This window comes from Eumetopias jubatus, unplaced genomic scaffold, assembly GCF_037043125.1.
Source record: "Eumetopias jubatus isolate StellerSeaLion01/CBP00866 unplaced genomic scaffold, mEumJub1_p1.0 scaffold_4, whole genome shotgun sequence".
Classification (NCBI taxonomy): Eukaryota; Metazoa; Chordata; class Mammalia; order Carnivora; family Otariidae; genus Eumetopias; species Eumetopias jubatus.
In genome coordinates this window covers 143488340-143513525 of record NW_028274810.1, presented here as the reverse complement: position 1 = coordinate 143513525, position 25186 = coordinate 143488340, and the positions used below count along the sequence as shown (strand labels likewise).

The window sequence follows — 25186 nt, the reverse complement described above, 5'->3', positions numbered from 1 at the left end:
TGCAACACTGTATCTTGGGGGCCAAAAATCCCCAGAGCCTCCTGCAACTCCAAATATTTGAATCTCTCACTCTACAACCGGGTACTTATTGGGGGGTTCATTTTCGTTTTTAAAGTATATGTGGGCCTGTGTTTCCATATGGGGAATGAGAAAAGCCCAGAAATTCCTTGGTCCTGGGTTCAAGTTCTGGCTTCACTATTTACTAGCTGTGGGACTGTGGGCAAATCGCTTAACTTCTCTGAACCTCAATTCCCTCATCAAGCAGTTTCTATTATTGTGTCAGCAGCTCTTCAGAACAGCCTTGTAAAAAAGGAATTATTAGAAAGGCCTATTTTACAAATGAAGAAACAAAAGCTTTGAGAAGCTCCCTTAACTGTGTCCCTGGGCCACACAGCTAGTGACAGAACCTTGACTTGAGTTTGGATTCCCTACTTTTGGTATGGAATCAGGGGAGGTAAGGATCTCTCTCCAGTTTACTTCTCCAGGTTGTTGCGAAGGGCAAAGGACGTCGTCCCTTCGTCTGTTTAACAGACTTTCGTTGAGGGCCACCATGTGCCAGCTTCGGTCTCATGGCATGAAGGGTTCCATAAGCTGTAAAGAGCTGGGCAGGTGGAAGGAGGGTGGGGCACCATCCTCCTGGGGGACGTTGCTGAGTCCTTGTGCGGAGGAATCCTGCCCACCCCGCGCTGTAGCCCTGGGCACAGGGCCTGATGCTCAGGCACAGCCCTTGACGAGGCAGTCTCTTTCCTCTCCAGGTCTCCCTGCCTAGGCCCCTCAGTTCAGCCTCACAACATCCTGTTTGGGAGGTACCATTAGCCCATTTTACAGATGAAGGGGATGTGGATCCCTGAGGACAGTGGAGTTCAGTCCTGGCTGCATGTTAGAATCACTGGAAATCTTTAAAAGCCCAAGACCCAAGCTGAACCCCAGACCACCAAATGAGGAATTCAAGGCTGGGCCCGAGCATCAGTATTTGTTTGTTTGCTTACTTGTCTGTTTTGTAAGATTTTACTTATTTGCCAGAGAGAGAGAGAGAGAGAGGGAGAGAGAGCACAAGCAGGGGGAGGGGCAGGCAGAGGGAGAAGCAGGCTCCCTGCTCAGCACGGAGCCTGATGCTGGGCTCATCTCAGGATGAGCACCGGAGCATTCTTCACACGGTGTCCTTGGAGGGAGGTCTGAGAAGCAAGGATTAAGAGCTGCCTCTGAGAGCTGCTTGGCCAACAGCCAGCCAGGAATACGAGCTTTCCCAGGCATTTGTGGGCCAGGGGCAGTGTTTCCCCAGGGTGGGGCTCAGCGTAGTGCCTAGACTGTGGTACAGCTCAGTCGATCCCTGCCTGGAAATAGTGTTCTTTGTGCGTTTCTTCCCTTCCCACACCCCGCCCCTGCCCCCCAGCTCTTTGTGCGGAGCTTCTCTCCAAGTCTGCTGCCTCAGAAGTCGGGGTTTTTAAACGTTCAAAACAGGCCTTCGAGAATTATCTTAGCAGGCTTGGGCTGCCCTAACAAAATACCATAGACTGGGTGACTTCAACAGCAGAGACTTCTTTTCTTACAGTTCTGGAGCCTGGAAGCCCAATATCAAGGTGCCAGCAGGGTCAGTGTCTGGTAAGAACCCTCTTCCGGCCTCGCGGACGGCAGACTTCTGCTGTGTCTCCCACGGCAGAGAGAGAGAGAGAGAGAGAGAGAGAGAGAGAGAGAGAGAGAGAGAGAGAGAGAGTAAGCTGTCTGGTCTCTTCGTGTAAGGACACTAATCTCCCCTAACCCTAACTATCTCCCGAACGCCCCACTCCCAAATACAAAATCACAGGGTGGGGGCGGGGTCAGGCTCCAGCACAGGAACTTGAGGTGCGGAAGGGCACAACTCAGTCCCTAGCATTTGTGTCCTTCTCATGTGCAAAACATGTCCGTTCTATCCTAGCAGCTCCCCAGCCTTGCCTCATTCCAGCGGCAACTCTAAAGTCTCAAGTTTAAAGTCTCCTCAACGAACCGTCAAAATCAACATGGGTAACTCAAGATACGATTCACTCCGAGGCAATATTCTTCAGCTGTGAACCTGTGAAACCGTACGAGTTATGGACTTCCAATATACACCAGGAGGACAGACACAGGGTAGGCATTCCCGTTCCGAAAGGGAGAAGTAGGAAAGGGGGAGGGGTAATGGATCCCAAGCAAGTCCCAAAGTTAGCAAGGCAATTGCCACTAGATCTGAAAGCTCAAGAATAATCCTCTTTGGTTCAATGCTCTGCCTTGCAGACCCAGTGGGTCCCATCTCTGCGGCTCTGCCAAGTGGGGGTGGGAGGCTTCCTGCAAGGGGATGGCCTAATAATCTCTGAACTGCCTATAGGGTCCTTCTGCCTTTTCCCTGCAGAACAGTGCACATTGCAGCCAAAGAGCCCAATGCTCTGGTCCTGCAGCATACAAGAACTTTGATGCCTTTCCTGCGTTCTGTCCTGCTTTCTCTTGCTTCCTCAGTTCAAACGGGCAGTGTCTTTGCTGGTATAACCCCATCGCTTGCCTGGCTTCCACTGAGCTGGCTGATTAGATCTGTATGCACACCGGGTGTTATCAAATGGTTGTTTAGCCACACCCTCAGTGTTCAATTCTAAGCACGCTTTCTCATCTTCTTGCAATGATGCCAGACTGAAACTTTTCTAAACCGCCAAGCTCTGGTTCCATTTTGCTTAACAATTCCTTCTTTAATCGCTGTCTTTCCTTTTGCATTTTACTCCAAGGATTCAGGAGATACCCAGCGGCTCCCTCAACCCTTTGCTTTGAGATCTCCTCAGCTAAATATTCAATTTCACAGCTCACAACATCCACCTTCCGCAAAACACCAGAACACAACTCAGTCAAGCTCTTTGCCAGTTTATAACAAGGATCACCTTTTCTCCAGTTTCCAATAACACGTTCATTGTTTACATCTGAGCCCTTACCAGAATTGCCCATGAGGCCCATATTTCTAGCATGCACCTCAAAATTTGGTGTGAGAAGAGTGACCACACACGAGACCATCAGAGCCAGGCTGCCAGGCAGGAGACCAGTCAACATGCAGAGGCTGAGCCTGCAAACCATTTTCCTGCATTTGGCACACCACTAGCTCCTGGGCAGTGAGCCACATCAGTGTCCATTCCTCCCGCTGGATGGGCGTCCCTCGAAGCCCGCTGCAGGTCACCAGGGGATTCGAAGCTAGCTTGTACTGAAGTCTTTTCCAAAGCCCCTCTAAGCTGTCCTCTATAAACACCACTTTTCCAAAGGCCCAGCAGAGTAGCAAGCTTTCTGGTAGAAGGAGCCTTTGCACCCAGAATCGGGCTGCTGATGGGAAGGAAGAATCTCAGCATTGCTGTGCTGGTGGGTCAGGAGAGTGGGGAGCCCCCCTCCCCCATCTTATGTAATACATGTAACTGGCAGCACAGCCCGGCAGTCTGGTACCCAGGCCTAGAAGCCAGAATGCAGCCAGCACGTTCCGGCCTTGCCCCTTGCTGGCAGTGGGACCTCCATGTCTCTGTTTCAGTTTCCTCTCCTGAGAGAGGGAGACGATAATAATTCCCGTCTCATGGAAGGGTGATAAGAATTTCATTCAAGTAAAGTGTTGACACTAGTTTATGGCACATAATAACGGCTCAAAAAAAAGTTAGCCATGATGGTGCACTCATGGGAACATGCGCAGTTACTGTCTGACAGGCAGGCAGGATCAAGGAGGCAATGAAGAGGTGTGGTCAAGAGGGAGGGGAGAGGTGGACGTTGAGAAGGGGTGACCATGGTTTCTAGCCTCTCTGAGCCTCAGCTTCCTCATTTGTAAAATGGGAATTACATAAGATAACACTTGCAAATCTTTTATCCAGTAGTATAAAATAAATATTCGCAATTGCATTTTTCAGATAAGGAAATTGGAGGCACAAAGAAGTTAGAAACTTGCCCAAGGTTACCAAGCTAATAAGTGGGAAAGCTGAGATGTGAGCCAAGGTCATCCGCCTTCATTGTAGAAAAAAGAATCTGTTTTTTTGTTTTTTTGTTTTTCATTATGGTCTGTTAACAGGATAACATCTGCCAACCAAGGGAATAAATTTATTCCTAAACCTAATTTTCAGTATATTTTTTCCCTCTTTTTGTGATAGATGAGCAGCCTTTAAAGTCCAGATGATCTAAAAATCCATTTGAGCTGACATCTATCTAGACATAAAAGATTCTTCTGGGGGCTAATGCCCATTAGTGGTTGATTAGGCTTAAGCTACAGCATACCCAATCCACAATTACCAAACTGGAAGGACATCCCGTTCAAACTCAGAGGTGTAAAAGTGCCAGCTGACACTGTTTATTTCAGGTGGTAGGCAAGACCACAAAAGCAGAAAGGAGGGGTTGAGAAGCTCCCTGAGAATCCCTGAAGGTTGGTTTGACCTGGACTTAAAAAGTCAAGCTTGGGGGCCCGGTGATCCTGGCTTGACTCCCACCTCTGCCACCCCACGCTAGCTGTATCTCCCCAGGCAAATTCAACTTTGTTATTCAGCAACGCCCATTTGTGGTTAACACATCTATGTTAAGGGGCACTTCTACAAAATCAGCGATTCTCAAGTGAAGACTACCAACCACATGCTTAAAAAAACATTTAGGGTACTTGTTAAAATGCAGATTCCGTGCTTTCCCCCAGTTCTACTCATCTCATCCTCTGCCAGCAAGGCTGGGGAATGTGCGTTTCTGACAAGTCCTCCGGATGACTCCAGGCCGACCCGCTCAGCCTGTACCCCACATCCCAGGCAGGTGTGGGGACATGGAGCAGCCATAGAGGAACCTTCCTGAACCGTGACACTACAGATGTGTCGAGCAGCTTCGCCTTGAGCCTCAAAATCACGATCCCCTTGGAAGTGGCATCCTCAGGGGCTGTGTGAGTGCTGGGGGGGGGGGTGACCTTGGTTCCGGACTTGCACTGGGGGAGGGAAGGGCTTTGTGGCAGAGAAGTCACTTCTCTGGCTTTTGTCCCTTCTATCGCATTAGACAAGCCGGCTTCAGGAAAGGAACGCGTTCTTCCGGGAGGGGGCCGTGTGGCCACACACCCAGCAGTCAGCCGTGACTCAGCTGCGGCAGGCTGCCCGCGCCCAGGCCTGGGGCTGCGCCGCACGGGGAACAAAGAGCCGCTCGAACGCGCCCTCCCGGGGCCGCGCCGCACCTGCCGGCCTGCCGCGGCCCCTGTCCCAGACGCCGCCTCGGCCGGCGGCTGTTGCGGGGCTGCTCCGGCCTTCCGCGGAGGCCAGCCGGCTCTCCCGGCCGCACCCCGTCCCCCGCCCTCCGAGTCTCCCCCTCCCAGCCCGAGAGGAGCCGGAGCCACCGCCCAGTCCCGAGCCTCGCGGCTCTGCGCCTGCGCGCGCTGCTCCCTGCGCCCCGCTCGTCCCGCGCCGGGCTCTCGGCGCCGGCGGGGACCCCCGCGGACTCACCCGAAGCGTTTTCCAGGCGTCCGGAGAGTCGGGGTTCCTGAGGAGTCCCCCTACCGCGCGTCTTTCCGCAGCTGGTGTGTGTCCAGCCGCACGCACCGGCGGGAAGGAAACCCAGATTGTCTTTGTCCGGGCAGCGGGTCTCCCCGGCCTCCCTGATGCTGGTCCCACCCCCGCGTGGCCCTGCTCTGGGAGGGAATGGCAGGTCGCTGGTGGCTTCTACCTTCCACAGCCTTTGGCTTTCCCTTTCCTCCTGCCAGTGGTTCTCAAAGGTTGCAGCCCCTTAGATTCACCTGGGGAGCTAAAAACGGACAAACCCCTGTGATGCCCAGGCTGTACCCACCCCGATGAAACCCGAACCGCGAGTGTGGGACCCCAGCGTTTTGCAAAGTTCCCCAGGTGATTCCAGTGCTCAGCCAGGGCTGCGGACGGCAGACCACGGACCCAGACCCGGGCTTCTCAAACTTTAATAGGCACTGAAATCACCTGGGATCTTGTTAAAATGCAGGTTTCAATTCAGTAGGTCTGGGGCGGGGCCTGAGAGCCTGCATTTCTAACAAGCTCCCTGGCGGTGCCGAGGCCGCCGGTCTGGGGGTACTTCTGGGCCTGCAAGACACTTCTGTAGACGCTCCTTGTCCCTTTACCTTTCTCTTGTGTTGTAATAGAGAAGATGCGGGCCGTGGAGCAGATAGGGGTTGGAATCCCAACTCTGCCACTCTCCAGCTTGGTGAAGTTGGAGCCTGGGTCTTTATGTGCGAAATGGGGGTGTGATAGTTACCTTGCAAGTTTCTGGCAAGCTTGACATGAGATGATGTCTGGAAGGCCCCTGGCACTCAGTGAGCTGTCAGTGAAGATCAGCTCTATGAGGATGGCTAAGTTCTCCATTGACCCTCATGGCAGAATCAGCCAGGAAATGATAAGTAGAGGGAAGGAGCTTTCCAGGCTCCCTCTTTCCTGTTCTCTGCCCTCCCAGGAGGACTGCTGGGCTGAAGCCAAAACTCAAACTGTCCTGGGACATGGGTGGGGAGCAGAAGGGAGGGGGGCTGGGCTAGAGGGATGGAGTACATTGAGGGTCCACATGGGAGCCCTGAGGGGGGTCGTGGGTCCCTGGAAGGCCTGAGTCCCAGGGAGAACTGCTGGAAGCACTGAGGGTAGCAGGAAGAATGACCGGAGCAGGTGGTGAGAGTCACAGAGAGCAGGGGCCACCAAGGGTCAGGATCCCAGGAGACAGAGACACCGGGAAGGGGATGGAGCCAGGAGAGAAGATGACTATACCTGGGGAGCTTCCCCTCTCTGTCTCATTGCCCCTCAGAAATGGTGTAGCAGAGTTAAGTGTGCAGGCTTTCCCCAGAGGCTGACCAAGGCTGTAGCCTGTTGCTAGTCATGTGACCTTGGGCATGGTGACTTAAGCTCTCAGCCTCCGTCTCTTCATCTGTAAAATGGAGTTATAATCGCTAACTCAGAGAATTGTCATGAGAATAAGCAAGGCACTCCTGTAGAGCCCTCTGATCAGTGGCTGACACACGGCAAGCCCTCTGAGGGGGTTGGGTATTGTGATGTTTCCATTGGACAGATGAGCAAACTGAGGCTTGCAGAGTAAAGTCACACCCAGGTCTGTGCTCCCCTCTTTCCATCACATAGGAAAAAATCACACAGGGGTTTTTTTTAAGCTCCCCAGATGATTCTAAGGGGCAGCAACCTTTGAGAACCACTGGTAGAAGGCAGGAGTGGGGAAGCTGAAGGCTGTGGAAGGTAGCAGCCACCAGCGACTTTCCATTTCCTCCCAAACCTCTTGAGTTCCCAGTAGATCAAACACCCTTTTTAAACCAACTTTATGACTTGGTAAAGGGCCCACCGTGTGTGCTTGTGGTGGATTCCAGCCCAAATATACTCCTGTGGTAGCCCAGCAAAGGGGTCAGAAATCAGAGGCTCTGGATGAAAGCCCGCTGCCTCCCTTGGGACTGGTGGTGGTGACCCCAGGCAGTGACATTGGCCTTGTCCTGAGATTTGTGAATGCTCTCTTAGGACCTGCCTGAGAGTGCAAGGCACATTTAGGATGTTCTCTTCACAGGACTTTGAAAGACTGCACTTTCTTTTAAAGCACAGGGCTCTGATGTAGCTCCAATGGGTAGCTCAGTAGGCAGGATTTTTGAAAACAGGCTTTCTTCTCCACAGAGCCCATGGGCTTCAAGCATGCAAGGAACCCAGAGCTTAGAAGTGGGGTGCTCACGAACCTCTCTGAGCACTGCTAGCACCGTGTTCCCTGCATTATGCTGTGATCATTGCTTTCCACGGCCTTCTCCTCCCCTAGACAGTCAGCTTTGTGAAGGCAAGGGTTGTGTCCCACTCCACCTCGAGGTTCCGTCACCCAGCAAAATGCCTGCCACCTAATCAGTGCTTGCTAAGTGCTCATTACCAATGCAAGAATAACTGAGCTGTGGGAGCTGGGGCAGGCCCCTCACTTCTGTTTCCACCTGGGCCTCCACTGTTTCATGCATAAAATGGGGTTGGGGCTAAATTGGATCTCTTAGGCTCCCTCTGGCTCTAATAGTTGTTAATTTGAAATTATTTTTCATCTGGTCATAATGCACTTTATTTTTCCTCCCCAGGTACATATTCCTACATTGGACCTTGATTTTATGTTTTCTCCTTACTCAGTTGGGTGGATGAGCTTTATAAAGTGAGTGCAGATGCCCTGCTAGTTAAGGCCTGAAACTCCTTTATTTTCTCACTAAATTCTTCTTGGTGAGGCTGTCCATCTGTTCTTGTGAGAGGCACACTGGGCTGATCATTCTGGGCCAATGGAGGTAGTTTTCTCTTCCCCGATCATCTTGGCAGCCTCTACAACATCTTTGGACACATCACTTCTGTGGCCTTGGTAGGGCAAACACCCCCGACCCCCTTTCCTTAGGCTGGGATTCTCTCTTGGCAAAGAGAACGCGCAGGCTGGCCCAGATCAGAGGCGCAATGTGGGCACTGGACCCAACTGGTCACACAGGCCCACAGAACATCATCCCCCACAGGATTAGATGAGCCCACATTTACCTGTTGGGGCTGAGTCGAAATAGAATGTAGATTCCAAAGGGAATCTTTTCCCTTCTGGGGAAGCTGTCAGGGTGAGATTTTCTATGATAGTGGCCTAACCCTTGGATCTCTGCCGCTGATAAGTCACCATGTGTGGTGCTGTCTGTAAAGATGACCATGCCCAGGCCATCCCTGTTTGCAGGTGCTGCTCTTGTCATCAAGAGGTAGAGTTAATTCCTTTCCCCCTTGAATCTGTGCAGGCACTGGGACTGGCTTTGACCAATGCGAAGAGACAGAAGGGATGCTGTTCTGGTTCTGGGCTGAGGCCTGGTGTTCTCTGAGCCTGAGCCACCTTGTTGAGTCCAGGCTATCCTGCTGGGCCAAGAGTCAGCCACCAGCCTCAAGGCCCTGAGGGTATCTGGTCGACCTGGCTGACACCACATGAACAGTCCTGAGACAGCACAGCTGAGCTCTGCCCAAAGTCCTGGCCCACAGAATTGGGAGCAATAAAATAGTTTTGTGGTTTAAGCTGTTCAGTTTTAGGGTGGTTTGTCACATAGCAATAGGTAACTGAAACATCATACTCTCTGGATCCTAATTTCTTCATGTGCAAAAGGGTGGGTCTGCTTTCCATCTTTGAGGCTAAGTCAGTGCTTCTATAACTAGTATCAGATTCTCTCTCCATAAATAAAGCTTTTGATATCTGGTCTCCAACAAGGGTTTGGAATCAGGAAAAGTGCCCCTGAGTCCTAGAGACCACCAGCACTGATGCAACTGACATTCATGAAGGAAAACAGAGGAATGTACCATCTGAGAGTGCTGGCTTTGGAGTGGGACTCCCTGGCTTTGAATTCCAGTTCTGCCACTTCCTGGCCATCCCATGTTGGACAAGTTTCTTTCTCCAAGTCTCAGTCTCCTCATCTATAAAATGGGGATAAGGACAGTGCCTATTTATAGGATTAATGTGAGGATTAGCTAAAATATTGGCCATATATTGCTTATTCGCATGATGCCTGGAATGTTAAAGGTATCCAATAAATGGTAGCATTCCCTTTGTTGACTCCTACAATGTTTTTGGTTTTCCTATCTGTCCATAGAGGGTGTGTATATTAACCAAAACATGATAACCTAACCTTGCCCCAGTCAATAAGAAAATGAAATTACACGTTACCAGGGGGCACTCATAGCACTGGTCTCTATTCTCTTTGTAGGTTCAAAGGGAATTCAAATGATTTCTTCTGTGTAAAAAACAAAACAAAACAAAACAGACTGCAGGAGAGGGGCAGAGGGAAAAAGCTGAATAATGATTTGCCTTCGTTTCTAAAAAGATATTTATGATTAGGGGAAGGATGGGTGAAAAGGAGTAAAAAATTAATGTGTCGCTTTGTCAAAATCAAGCGCAAGAAAACGGCACATTGGTTAGCACATTTTTAGAGAAAAACAACAGTGGAACAAGAGAAATCAAAACCTAACCTTCTACCATCTGCCACAGATGATTTTGTAGCTCTCTACCAGAATCTCATTAGCATCTGCTAAGAGGCTGATTGTGCCACCAGCAAAACAGTGGCGGAGAAAGGGCCACTCACCCACGTGGCCCAAGGTCTATCTGATCCTGCTCCGGCAGGGAGGTGGCCAGGCGGGAACCTGGACCTCGCTCCCCAATTCCCTCCTTCGTGCTCAGGAATTCCCTAGGCAGACAGAAGCTCCGTTTCAGCCGAGAGAGAGTTACCCTTTAAAACCGCGGCTCCAGGCAGCAGGAACAGGGAGGAGGAGTGATTGGCCTAGCGAAGACAAGAATAACACCAAAAACCCACATTTGCTTCTAGTTCTGGGCCTCCTGGGTCTACTCTCTCCTGGCTGTGTTTTCAAGTGCTGCATTTTCTGGAGCTTTTAAGACCTGGGCCTGCCAGATTGGAGGTGCAGGGAAAATGTACACCTCCACCCCTCCCCCAACCTTCCAACCCCTCATTCTTCCCACCTTGCTTCCCAAAGGAAAGCAAGATAATACAAGACTTGTTCTCAAGTGGCTTTCACCTACTCAGGAGCTGTGAAAAGAATTTAGAGCTGTGAGATGAAAATCTTGCAGGAGGAAAGGGGGCCAAGTCCAAATGATTCCCCCAGAGGTTTTAAGGAATTCAGATTTTTTTTTTTTTTTTTTTTTTTTTTTTTTGCCGTTTCTTTACATCTTCCTTTCTGAAGAAATGTGTGAGGCTGGAGCCTATATGTGAGTGTGTGTGTGTGTGTGTGTGTGTGTGTGTGTGTGTACACACACACACACATGCAAACATACATACATATATGTATGAATGAAATGAAAAATACCACCCAGTGATCTTCTCTTTCCGGGAAGACTGGACTCCATAAGATTCTGGAAATCTGCTAAATCGTTCAGGGACCCATAATTCAACTGGAACTTTTACTGGGGCCAGAACTGTAGAAACCCAAGGCCAAAGGGCTGCTTTGATTGCGCCCAGTAGGATTTCAATCCGGAGTCACCTGATTCCTTTGCCTCAGCCTCCTTGTCTAGAGATGTCTTAGGTCCTTAAGCTGTTTGGTGTCCTCTTGTCTCCAAACACTCTGCCCACAGGAGCTGAGGGCTCCCTTCTTATGGGGATCCCCCGAGGACTTCAGAATTCAGGGTAGGTCTACAGGGCAGGTGGTAAACTAAAAATAGACCACATACGCTCTAAGTCACAAGTCAGTTTGTTTGATGCCATAAGACCTTGGGCTGGAACTTTCAAACTTCTAGGTCCATCATTCGTGAAACTAAACAACAACACTGAATTACTTTCAGGAGAGTCTCAAGCAAGGCTGTGAAACTTAGCACTAGTGGCACATAACATGAATTAGTCCTTTTTAGATTGTGAGGAATCCCAACTAGCTTAAGCAAACAGAGGGAATATATTGACTCCCATCACTGAGCCAGGGGCTCCGTAAAGAGGCAAAAGCTCTCTGTCTCTCTCCGGGTTTTGCTCTCTCCTAATGCCTGATGGGCGAAGGGAGGTATGTAGGCAGACAGTGCTTACATCATCAGTGCTCAGCATCCCCTGAGAAAAGAAGAGTTATCCTCCCAATATCTGTAAAGCCACAGGACACTTTTCTGGTCCGTACAGCTGGCAACCACTGAGGACAGGGCTGTGGGACCTACAAATGACATTGGGTGGGTGTTGGGATGGGAACACTAAGGAAGGGAGGGTGGCCATTACCAAGAGTAGGGGGCAAGGGACACTGTGCCCACACACAAAAACACAGGTGTTTGTCCCACGTGCATAGAATACATTCAACAGTCATTTGATTTTTCTCTTCTCTTGCCTTCAGTTTCAGCTTTTAGAGCCTAGGTGCTAATTGGAGGAATCCTGAGTCATGGTTCTGATGCATGTTTTCCCCCACTACCAAGCAATTCTCTGATTCTCAGCGGACCCTGAGTGGGTGCCTACAGCTCAGCTCAGTTCTGGCTCTGCCCGGAGATAGCATCAGATCCCACAGGTGAAGGGCTCACTCCCACAAAACTGCCCCCGCTTCAGATGTCACCTGCTAGTCCAGCTTGTCACCTGTGCTGCTCACTGGCTATAAATTGGGGGTTCCCACAAAGCCCTCTTCAGGTTTGATTAATTTGCTCCATTGGCTCACAGGACTCAGAGAAACATTTATGTACATTTACCAGTTTATTATAAAGGATATAAATAAACAGCCCGCTGAGAGGTCTACAGGGTGAGGTCTGGAAGGGTCCGGAGCATGGGAGCTTCTGTCCCCATGGAACTGGGGTGCACCACCCTCCTGGCACATGGACGTGTTTACCAACCAAAAGCTCATCAAGTCCTGCTATTCAAGAGCTTGTATAGAGTTTAATCTGCTGTCGCCCACACCCCACCCCCTCCTTCCCAGAGGTGGTGGGTGGTGCTGAAAGTTCCAACGTTCTAATCCCTGGGCCTTGCTGGTGACCATCCCCCTCCTGAGGAAATGTCGCAGCCCCAAGCTCAGTCACCTCATTAGCATAAACTCAGGTACACTCCAGAGGGGCCCACTATGAATGACAAAAGATATTCCTGTCACTCAGGAAATTCCAAGAGTTTTAAGATCTTTGTGCCAGGAACTGAGGACAAAGACCAAATAGATTTATTGCACCAAACATGGTTAGCAAGAGCAAATGTCCCCAAGAGCAGAATAGAAGGCCTTAAGCAGGGCTCTGGCATATACTTCTGTACATTTTGGGGGCTCAGGAGTCACTGTGACCTCTGCCTGCAGCCCTGCCCTCGCCTAGTTACTGACCTGATCCCCAAGTGACACAGCTCCCTTGCACAAGGGAGAGGACCCAAGTTCATCTGCGTCCTGGGACCTATTGTCAGAACAAATATAAACGAGTTCTGCCGGAGGCTGACCTACCCTCCTCAGTCCCGGCCTGACACCTTCCTGGCCGTGGCCTCCGGAGCCAGCTCGCCTGGCCATGCAGATTCGGAACTTTCTACCCGCTCTCGCCCCTGAGGCCTGCCTGAGCTTAGCCTAGAGCTCGTGGAATGGTGCAAACTAACAGCACTACGTGCCAACCGTTGTTCTAAGCACTTTCGTTATATTCATTTATCTGGTACTCACACTGCCCTGGGTGGTACGTATAGTTATGGTTGTCCCTCCCATATAGATGAGGCAACAGGCACCGAGAGGCCAAATAATTCCCTTTAGGTCACATGGCATCCAAGTAGCAGAACTGAGAAACCTCAGGCGTGGGTAAGTATGCAGAGGCTGAAATAAGACCGGCTTTGCCATACCTTGTGACCTTGGGCAATTTGCTTAGCTTCTCTGAGCCTCAGTTTCCTCATGGTAAAATGGAACTTGAAATTCTCAGTATATTCCAAGACTTTTCCTCAGTCTCCTTCTTGGCCTGTACGCTCCCCCTAGGTGCTCCCATTCAGACTTGGACCGTTAAACGTCATCTACGTGCTGATGATTCTCAAAGTTAGATCTTCAGGCTAGCGATTTCCCCTGAACTCCTGCCCCTTGAACATTTCCACTTGAATTTTTGCATCTCACAGTTAGCAAAATGGACCCTTGCTTTTCCTCACCAAATTCCTTTTTCCCCCAGTCCTCCTGGTCTCAGTGCCTGGTACCACCATCTACCCAGCTGCTCAGGCTAAGAACCTAGAATCTAAATTGTATTCGTCTTTTTGCTCACCCTGTAACCAATCTTACATTACGTCCTATTGGCTCAACCTCCAAAATATATCCTGAATTCTGGTCATTTTCATGGTTTCCACGGTCACAGATGGAGTTTCAGCCCAGAGTCTCTGCCTGGATCCCACGACCTTCTAATGAATCTCCCTTAGTCTATCCCTGTGAATTCGATCATTTTCCTGTCTCTGCTTACAACCCGTCCGTGACTTCCCACTACCACAGGATGAAAATCTAGACTCATTTCCATGATCTACCCAGTCCTACTTAACCTGGCCCCTGCTTCCTCCTCCAGACCCTTCTGCCTGCTCTTTCCTTTTGGTTCTGTGGCAGCAGGTTGCTCATCCATTTTGGTCACTTGCTACATTTCCAGGGCCTAGAACAATGCCTGCAGCATAACAGAAGCTTAGTATATATTTACTTGTTGGATGAGTGAATGGACTGCATGGGGGCCTGATAGGCCTTCTCTCTCTCCTTCAAAACCCACCACACTTTTTCCTGTCCCAGGGCAGTTGTATTTGCTGTTTCTTCTGCTTCTAGCACTCTTCCCCAAGCTCTGCATGGCCACCCCTCCCCATCTTTCAGACGTTGACTGAGATCCAGCTCCTGAAAGAGACTTTCCCGGATACTGCCCCAGAAGCAGCTCTTACTCCCTAGGGCTCCATCACGTTACCCTATTTTTCAAGCACCTGAAGTTACCTTCTTTATTTCAGTCATATTGCCTGACTCTACCCGCCCCCCCACCCCGCACGACCCCCAGAATGAGTCTCAATGACAGGGACCTTGTCTGTGTACTCATTGTTATATCCTGGCACCTAGAACAGTGCTTGGCACATAGTAGGTGCTCAATAAGCACTGGTGAACTCACCGATGAACACTTAACATTATGAGGAATAAACATATCAAAACCACCTCTTTGGAGAGCTGGAAGTTTCTAATAAAGCGAAGCAGCCACTTAGAAGGACCAGCAATCCTACCCCTAGGTATATATACAAGAGAAACAAGTACCTACATCCAGAAATTGCCTTGGACAAAAATGTTCATAGCAGCCTTATTCATCAGTCAAAACCCGGAAATAACCCGAATGTCCATCAATAAGGGAACTGACAAATTGTGGTCTATTTATATAATGGAATAAGAAGGGCTTGACATGGCTGAATCTCACAGACTACGTGTTGATCAAAAGAAGCCACACACAAAAAGGACATACTGTGTGATTCTATTTATACGAAACTCAAGAATAGAGAGAACTAATCCTGACTGTGCCCGGTGACCCCTTTCCAGGGTGACTCGTGGGCTGAGCGGTGCACACAGCCTTTGTACTAGGCGGAAGTGAGACAAGCCAGTTCGGAGGGGAAGGATTTGCATTAACACACAGTGGAGGGGTCAATGCGGAGACTGTGGGCGGAAAGAATGTGGATGGCCTGGGTAATTTTGGAAAGCTATGTGCAAGGCTGCCCTGGCCCACAAGGGTCTGTGGTGCAGCTGGAAAAACACAGAACTTTCAAAGAACACCAAAGAGGATGCTGTGGCTTCATGAGGGAATCAGATCTCAAAATGTAAAGCACACGATGAATGTGATCCTGCCGGAGGCCATCGCTGTGGCAGGCAGGTGGGAGGGACCTGCGAGGCTGGCGGGAGGGGAGCAGTAATCTTTTTCCTGTTCCCTGGGCCCTTGCCTCCAGGGCTGCACAGGTGAAGGTGTTCCTCCATCTAGTGGTGGAGCAAAGCCCCGTTGGGGGGTCCCTTTCACTTCATCTGAAACTATGCAAAGCAGGAACAAAACAGGAAGAGAATGGTTTTGTAATACACAACTACTTAATACGTAGTTAGGGATCTACTTAATAACCAAGAAATCAAGCTTTCCTTTATAAGAACAACCCCCAGAGGCAGTGCACACAATGGCAGAGACCCTCCCTCCTCACCCGCCAACCCCCCCCCGCCCCGCCCACATCCACCTTGCAGCCACTTCCCCATCGTCCATCCATCTGTCCCATTGCAGCAATGCCTTCAGCGGGTTGGGAAACACAGCCATCAAAATGAACAGCTCAGTGTGTCACCAGAAACTTCTGAAACCTGAAGGAGAGCCGAATTCAGAAAATGTGACAGGCAGGGCCACGGAGATAAACCACAAGCCTCCGGAACTCTTGGGGATGCAGATAGGCGCTGCCCAGGGCTGTTTGATTATGTTGGTAATTATATTAATTATGCACAGGTATTTACTGCGGTTTCTCTCCTCAAATACACTTTGCCCAAACTGATTAAAAAATTCTCCACTTTCTGGAAGGCTGGGAATGTGTTTTCATGTTCTCAATGATGTCCAGTTTAGAAAAGGGAATTTGGTGAGAGCTACTCAGAACAAGTGCATTAAGCACAAGTGAGGATCCCATGTGTCCTTGCAATCATCTGTCAGCTCAAAAACACGTGCCTTCCCACGACAGCTCCTCAACCCGAAGACAAGCAAGTAGAGGAGATGAGAGGTCAAAAGTTGGAGGCAATGGAAAGTTGGATTTCAGTTTGAATCAAAATTCTGCGTAGTCAGTACGCACGGGTCACAGCATTGTGAGGAGATTATCCTGGAGTGAGTTCAAGAGCGTAACCTATGAGCTCAGCATCTGTGGGCGTGACAAGGAGTTGATGAATAAGCGGTTGGGGGAACGAAGAACCTGCCATCCCGAACAGGCAGCCAAGACACAAGCCAGGCACCATCCCAGCCAAGCAATAACCTGTCACTTGCAGTGGCTCAGAGACCTGAAGGAAAGACCCCACCAAGCCCAGATCTTATCCATTAGGGAAAATGGCTGAAGCAAAACACGCTGACAATTAATTGTATCAACCAAGATGAAGTGTGACTAGTTCTATGTAATAAGATGAGATGTATGGATTTTCCCTGCTCTGTCCTCTTAGACCTCTGAGGGAATTGCTCTGTCTCATCTGTCTCAAGTGTTTCTGGTGTGTTGTCCATCAAGATTCCTGGTCACTGGGGTGGCCCTCACCAACGGTGATCAGAATAAGAAGGGCAAGCAGGAGACAGACCCAAGCAGGACAAATCCATTGACATGCAGATGCTGAAAGAAAGAAGCTTGGTTAGTGACTTATTTTTCCTATTGAGATTATTATGGGAGGGTAGACATCTGAGGCGGTGGTGGGAAGAGCTCTCTATAGAATGGGCCCAGGCAGAGAGAAGCAAAGATGAGAGTCCAATGAAGAGAGGTCTACACAGCGGTTCTCAGCCTGGGCTGCACACTGGAATCACCTGAGGAGCTTGACACCTGCTGAGGTCTGGGGCCAGCCCCAGGAATCTGTATTGAATTGGTCTGGGTGTAGCCTGGGCCTCGAGACTTTTAAAAACTCTCTGGGTGATAACTTAGGGGCAGCCAAAGGCTATCTAGAAGCACCACATCCCATCCTTGAGGCCTTGATTCAACAGCTCTTCCTGAGTCTGTAACCCATTTCATGCCCTCTGCTGTCGATAACTTTTCTTTTTAGCTTAATTTAGTTGGAATTGAATTTTTGTCATTAGTGGCCAAAAGAGATCTAAGCAGAAAACTAAAAAGACTAATCATAGCTAACACCTATTCAGCATCAGTGACATGCTAGGCAGTATGAAATGCTTTTCTTCTGTTAACTCATTTAATTTAATCCCTAGGTTCCCAGAGTTAGAAAAACCATGATTGTCCCTATTTTACAGAGAAGGAGAAGAAACTTCAAATGATGAAGTGACTTGCCTAAATTTTCCCAGCCTATAAAAGCAGAGCTGGAATGTGAACTCAGAAACTTCCGTAACCACCACACTTCAAGGTAAGGCCAAGAAAGGAGGCACTTTCTCTGCACAAAGCCCAGAAACGGGGTCTCCAAACAACCAGAATATGAATACTTTTTTAAAAATATTTATTTATTTATTTATTTATTTATTTGAGAGACAGACAGAGAGAGAAAGAGAGCTGGAGCAGGGGGGAGCAGCAGAGGGAGAAGCAGACTCTCTGCTGAGCCGGAGCCCTACTTGGCTCATGGGGCTCATGGGGCTTGATCCCAGGACCTGGAAATCATGACCTGAGCTGAAGGCAGAGGCTTAACCATCTGAGCCACCCAGGCACCCCAAGAATATGCATACTTTTATCAGGAAGGAGCTTTTGGTTGTCCTAACCGAAAACCCCAGCTGCACTGGCTTGCACAATTACTTACCATATCAAAGGAATGGAGCCAGAGCAGTTCCGGGCTTGGCATTCTGGGGCTCATGTTAGGTCATTGTCACCGGGGACCCCACTTCACTCCACCTTTCCGCTCTACTCTGTGCACCGGCCTCTTCCTCAGGCCGGCTCTCCTCAAACTAGCCTGTGGTTGCCGTCCCCCAGACAGCATGTCTTCGTAGGGAGATCCCAGGCAGAGAGATCTACTGTTGATGCCCTGGTGTCTCTTTTTATCAGGTAGAAACACCTTGTGCCAAAGGCCTCCTGTAGGATTCCTCTCGAGCTTCATCCCAGGAAAGAGGGATGGGAGCATCAGGGTTTGCTTGGATCTGCGGTTCTCAGCTGGGGTGCTGAAGCCTTGCAAAGGAGCAGAGCACATTTTCAGTGGGCACAGTGATTCTGACCATTCGCGCCTGGAGATGTAAAGGCCAGAGCTGGTGAACGCCCCACGGCGCATGGGATAGTCCATTCTTATGAGCTGCATGATTTTCGAGCATCTCATTGAACATTCCCATAGGTGAAGACACTGTTCAAAATGATCTGAGCTAAAACTACTTCTCTTTTATCTGTAAACCCAAAGCATTTAAAAAAAATACATTGTATTTTCCAGGAAAACCACTACTGAGTACCTCAAGGGAATACCCTGCTTTGTTTTGTTCAGGACTTTTGGAAAAGTCATTTACCATCGTAGAAAATCACATGAGCAATGCCCCCACCAGTCACAGAAGCTGAGTGTCCCCTACAGCAAAGCTGTCCGGGCCTGCCCTGCTGGCTTCCTGATTCACAAGGCTTCTGGGTATGGACCCTCGCACCTGGAACGTTCTTATTTATTTCTTCCAAGCACTTGCATGTTGAAATAAACCCTATTTTATTTTGTTATTTTCCTTTTAAATTCTACTTTGCATCTTAGTCCATTCCGGCGGTTGCTTATCAACAAGAGAAATTGATTTCTTCCAGTTCTGGAGGCTAGAAATCCAAGATCGGGGGGCAGCATGATCAGGTTCTGAGGAGGGCAGAGGGTCATTTTGCCTTTGTATCCTTACATGGCAGCGAGAGAGAGTGAACTCTCTGGGGTGTCTTTTATAAGGGCACTAACCCCATCCCCCAGGGCTCCACCTTCATGACCCAATCACCTCCCAAAGGCCCCACCTGGTAACACCATCACGTTGGGGGTTAAGATTTCAACATCTGAATTTTGGGGGACACATTTAGTTCATAGCACTTTATAATAGGGTTATTGAATTTTTTGAAATTATATGTATAGATTCTATTATCTATAAATATCATTTCCACGTAGGAAAGGGGAAGTTATAAAAATATTTGCCATAAAAAGAGGCCATTGGATCCAACAGAATAGGAGCCGCTCTTGAGAGATTCACCTGTGGGGCTGAGAATGGGACTCACAGCCCTGCCGCAGGGCCTGGGCAGAGGAGGCTGGTGTCGGGACAAAGTCGGGGTCCTTCGGGAAGGAAGGAAGAAGCGGGCCTGGGCGGCAGAGCAGGAAGGACGCTGTTGGCGCCAGGCGGCTCCCAGTGGCCCGGAGTTGGCAGCGATATTCTGCGCAGTGGGGAGAGGACGTTGTTGTGGAAGAAGATCCGCATCCTTGGCTCCACCTGGCCTGGGTCCAACACCACTGACCAAACCACTTGCCCTGCCTTGGACTGCAGTGTCACCCAGCAACCTTCTGATGACAAATGTGGCCTCCTGGCTGCTTCCATACTGGGAAGAATTGGCTGGGGGCGGGGAGGAAGAGGGGAAGGTATTCCCCGGGCTGGCGACTAGGGATTCTGGTCCCTGCAAAGAAGCACCTTCAGTTGTGACAGATACACCGACCTTCCGGTCAACGCATCATCTCCTGTGAATTTGGTTAAATCAGTCCAGGGCCTCGGAACGGACTGATTCTAGGTGTCCTGACAAAGTGGAGTTCTGGAACTGGCAAAGCAGGGGTGGGGTGGGGGGAGACCACTGCCAGGCACTGTCACCTCCTGGGCCCCTTCTGGGTAACCCGTGGCTTCCCAGCTATTGCTGGCTGTGCACCCTGTGGGCTAATGCAATGTCATACAAGGCCCATGGGCAGAGCCAATTAAAAGCTCTTTCCCTTGGCGGCTGGGAATGGGAGGCCCAGAGACAGCTACCCACCTTCCCACAAGTCCCTCTCTGTGGTGGGGGCTCCCCTGAATATATGCGGGCTTCTGACAGCTTTTGTCCACTCTCTGAGTCTCAGGGTACAATCTCTGCCTCAGACACCCCCCACCATTTCCTCCCTGGGAACCAACCCCGTAGAAGCTCCTACTGGGGGCCTGGGTCCCCGTTGCCCTCCCCCAGCGGTGCACGCAGAGAAGACCTGTTATATTCACTGAAGAGATAGGAAGGCCGAGGGGTTTGTGTCCTGCTGTGGCCATGACTTCCAGCTTAGGTTCCTTCCAAATCATTCTGCTTTTGCATCTTAAAAGTGAGGGATGTCAACCAGCCCAGGTGAAGCCACAGTTAAATGGGCAGAGCATTTAAAACAACAAGCACTGGGCGCCTGGGTGGCTCAGTTGGTTAAGCGACTGCCTTTGGCTCAGGCCATGATCCTGGAGTCCCGGGATCGAGTCCCGCATCAGGCTCCCTGCTCAGCAGGGAGTCTGCTTCTCCCTCTGACCCTCCCCCCTCTCATGTGCTCTCTCTCTCAAATAAATAAATAAAAATCTTTTAAAAAATAAATACATAAATAAAACAAGCACCAAAATAGGAAAACCCATCAAAATATTAAAAGCATTAAAAATTTCATAAAACCAAGTCATAGGTACATAAGGCCGCCAGCTTTCCACCCTTTATGACAAAAGACATGGGTGTTTTCTTTCCATTCCTAAAGGGTGCAGGGTTCAGCATCCCTGCATGGAGGACTCCAGAAAACCAGGACTCTTAAGCTCAGAGATGGTTTATGTTTCCCACAAACCCAAGGGCCTAGGACCACTCCAGCTACAGAAGATGCGTGGTAGCGGCACCTGCGTGGCTCAGTCGTTAAGTGTCTGCCTTTGGCTCAGGTCATGATCCCAGAGTCCTGGGATCGAGCCCCGCATCGGGCTCCCTGCTCAGCGGGAAGCCTGCTTCTCCCTCTCCCCCTCCCCCTGCTTGTGTTCCCTCTCTCGCTGTGTCTCTCTCTGTCAAATAAATAAATAAAATCTTAAAAAAAAAAAAAAGAAGAAGAAGAAGAAGATGCATGGTAGCCACAGGCCCAGGGGTGGTGGCAGTACCGAAAATGGAGATGTGGTCCTAGCTCCCAGGGGCTACAGCAGCCACGATTGTAAGTCCTGGAGGTGTGGCTGAGGGGGCTCAGGACCAGGGCAGTGCCTTCCCTCAGCCTCATGAGCAGCTGAGGCATGGAGACCGTGGTACTTGCTCATGACCATCCATTTGACAAACATTTATTATTTTCTATTCTATGTCAAGCTCTGTTCCAAGTGCTCAAGATAGGTGGGGCTGACATCAAAATGGGATGGGATGGACCTCAGCAAGTACCTCTTCTAGATGCAATATTTTTTTCTTTATGCTTTTCTATATACAAAAGGGGCTTGTTGCTTTTAAAAATTAGGGAAAAGGCTATTAAAGTAAGTTATTAGAAACTGTTTTGTTATAAATGTCCATGGAGAAAGTAAAAATGTAGAAAGGAAATACCAGGTAATTTCACATCTGCAGTAACAGTGGACTTTGGACTCCGAAGAGGCCTTAGGAGGTGTGGTCAGAAAATCAACACCAGATGGTTCGAGAGAGTTGATTCTGTGCTGTTACTGTCCGAGAAATCCGAGGAGGCAGGCACTGTGTCCATTTGGCCACCATCTTATCTTGGCCTATAGTACACAGCCTGTTATGTAGTAGGCACTCAACATATTACTGAACAAATAGTTGTTGGGCAAATCTTCATGGATATGGTGACCTGGTCACCTGCGCCTTGAGAGATGTCTTTGCTTATTGCCACTTTTCCACTTGCCTTCATTTCTCCCTTGGCAGCATTGAGTAACTTTTAGGTGCCCTCTGACCCACTCCTAACTTCTCATCACATTTGCCAGATGTCCTTGCATTTTCATTTTTCCCACAACGGTCCTTGATTTAATTTTGTCCTCATTTCATTTATACCTGCTCTTCCCTCATCCTTTCCTGCTATAAAAGACCATGTCTTGTTGTGTCCTCACAAAGATGCAAAATGGTCTTCTAAAATCCACAGATAATACTCTGGTTTCTTTTCAGATCGCATCAATCTTTCGCCTTTTACTAAAATCCACAGATAGCACAAACATCCAATTTAACCAGCAATTTCAAATCCTCCTCCACTGATTTTTTTTTTTTTTTTTCATTAGAGGTGCCAAGTAGCAAGGCTCAGCCCACCTTCTGGGGCTGGATATAACAAAATGTGAACTCATCAGAAGGCAAGTAGGTGGGCACAAGAAGAACAATGAGAAGTTGGGGATTGTTGGCCTTTCTGAAATAGAAAATCAGCCACGCTTTCTTGCTCTGTTGGCTTTATTTAGAAGAATCACAATATCAGTACTGTTGGTTTCAACTGGGGGCTGCCAGGCTGAATTCTTAGAAAGGCCAGCACACTATTCGCCACTAGACTCAGCTCCTGGACAGAGCACGTAAAATGGGTCTTTAGTGACTATAGGCAGGAAGAAATGATGGAGCAGGAGCTCACCTCCCAGAGCAGAGGCCCTTGTCATTTGCCTCAAGCTTTAAACTCTACCAGTTTGAGCTTCTGCTATGACACAGACCCAACCGAGGCTGCAACCGCCAGCATTTTAGACTTCCTGAGACCCGGCTCTTGCTAAAGGCCTTCCTACGGCCTCTCATTTGCTTGCCATTCAAGGCTGCACATTATCTAACAGAATCAGACCTTACTTCTCACTGTTCTCCAAATCACATGCATCAACCTCTGCCCAGATTTACACACCGGTGCTGGAACATGTCTGCACTTCTCACCACTTTGCCTTTTCTCCTGTCATTCCTTAAACCCCCAAATGTAGGTATTTTTCAAGGTCTAGCCCTTCCATGGAAGCTTCCCTCTTTCCCCCAGCTCAAAGTGATCAGCACTGTATTCGTATGTCTCTTATGACACTTACCACATTTTGCTTTCATTATATCACAGTAGCTTATGTTCCCTATGACTTTAATGTTCTCAGAAATGTGGATCGTGACCCACAAGTGAGCTTTGAAATCCCTTTAGTGGGTCATGACCTGAATTTTTTTAAAAATTAAATAGAAAAAATAGAACATTTTAGAGTACATTACACATAAACATATTTCTCACTTTGGTTCACAATCAAAAAGCTAGAAAGTCACTGCCTCACATAGTAATGATGTTTTCAGCTTCTGTGTAACAGAAGGCCTTGATTCAACCAGCTTAAATAACAAAGGATTTGTTATCTTATAAGATGAGAAGTCTAAAAGTGGAGGCAGCTCTGGGTTGGTTTACTATCAACTTATCAACATCAAGAACCCAGCTTTTTGCCATCTCTGTCATCCTTCTGGCTACCTTCCCTCATGTTTGCAAGATGGCTGCAGGAGTTCCTTGCATCATAAAAACATCCAGCATTCAAAAAGAGCAGCGACTTATTCTTTGGATCTCTTTTTATCAGGAAAGAGATCTTTCCCAGAACTCCCCACCCCCACCAACTCCCAGCAGAACTCCTTTCATTTCTCATTGAAATAAACAGAAATAAAATGAATGATATGCCCCACCAGGAGTGGCAAGGAAAACCAAAATCAGTTTAGATGAGGGTAAGGGCACCTTTCGTGAGCACTTATCTGGTCAGGAAGAAGGGGGAGATTGATGGCTCTGATGTGGGCAAGGAAAAGTATTGGCCAGCTCCCGACAAAGTGCAATGGGGTAGGACCAGAGTCTCTCTTCATATGCTCTGCAACGCGTACCACGGAGCCAGTCTAGACAGTTACCTCAATTTTCAGTGATAAATTAAATCAATCACTTTGCCTCAAAGTATAAATATTCATGGGATACATAGATCAAATATCCAATCTGACATACTGGAGGAATTCTGCAGACATGATTTGCCAATCTATAACTCACCAGAGGCGAGGATTTTCTTCTGTTTTAATTTTTCTATTGAATTTTTAAACGCGAAGGGCTAGCTTAGCAACACTGTACATTGTAATACCATTTAAATAATAAAATAACATATTTGTCACAATGCAGATGGCAAGTGAAGATCCCACAGATGGAAATGTGGCTCCTAAGAGGAGATGGTAAATGTGTGGCGGTGGGTGTGGAGAGATGGCTGTATGGGGCTAGAGAGACATTACGTCATCCCAGATATGGGCTTTTTTTGGGAACCTGGCAGGATTACTGCTGAATCATTCAGCTAGGCAAATTATTGGCATGTTAGTTGGACAAAGGTCCCTGTGATTAAGCCCTAGTACCACCACAGTCCTTGGCATCTTTCTGTTTCTGTGGCCATATAAGGCCAGACTTGAAAGCAGGCATACTAATCATATCAGCAAGAGTCAGGGGCTTTACAGTATGGAGCCAGCACTATTCCTCCTCTCTTCCTCTACACAACACCCGCACGCAAACGCACACACACGCACACACCCCTTATCAGAGAAACCACAGGTTCGGAAAAACTTAAACTGCAGAAAACCTTTTGCCTCTGAGATTCCCAGAATCCTTCTCTTTGCTGCTGGTACACACGCAAGATCCTCCTACCTGTCCAGTAGGGAAAACGAGCCTCGTGAATGTCTTGAAATTCCCTGAAAGATGGCCTTGGTTCTGGAGTCACAGGGCAAAACTCTTCTCACCTGCTAGACCACAGGATGCTGCAGGTGAACCTGGTTGTCCTCGTGGGGCAGGAGACTTGCCTCTACTCTTGCCTCTGCTGCTAATTTATGACCTCGTTGTAAGGCTGTGTTGGGTCTGCGGGTCTTGGGCACGGTCCCAGCTCTGCCAGAGCTTGCTTGAAGTTCCACGTTTAGTTTCAGGAGCCTCATTTTAAGAAAGTCCTTGGCCAACCAGATGGTGTGCTTGCTGCCAGAACACAAGGTGTCCAGAGACTACCGGGAAATGATCCAGAAACAATACAGTGGTAGTCACTACCACCGTGTGGGGCTTTTACATACATTTCCACACTTGGTTTAGTTTCTCTATCAACCTAAGCTATTTACACACATTTTAAAGAGATTCTAGAGACCACAGACCAGAGAGATTGACGTTGGTGCCCAGGAACATTCATAAATGGGTTATTTAACAGATGACTGGGGAACTTGGAAAAGGAAGTGGCAATTACAGAGGGCCCATGGCCTCACCCTCATTTCCTTTCTGCAGCGTGACCCATAATTGATAATAAGAGCTAAAACATATTGAGTGCTTCCTATCTGCCTGGCATTATGCTAAGTGTT

General features: G+C 48.9%; 1 long non-coding RNA gene across 5 annotated transcripts; it reads left to right on the top strand.

Annotated features, from left to right (window-relative positions):
• Positions 1–4584: 4584 nt before the first annotated feature.
• On the top strand, positions 4585–18654 carry LOC114216262 (uncharacterized). 5 transcript variants are annotated; one of them, XR_003610742.2, is made up of 4 exons: positions 4585–4876; positions 17299–17408; positions 18035–18314; positions 18408–18654. It is a non-coding gene; the product is annotated as an uncharacterized LOC114216262 (long non-coding RNA). The 5 variants fall into 5 exon arrangements; XR_015768095.1 differs by having other exon boundaries at positions 4592–4876; positions 18035–18654; XR_003610740.2 differs by lacking the exons at positions 17299–17408; positions 18035–18314; positions 18408–18654 and adding exons at positions 8030–8100; positions 8705–8972 and having other exon boundaries at positions 4592–4876.
• Positions 18655–25186: the final 6532 nt, after the last annotated feature.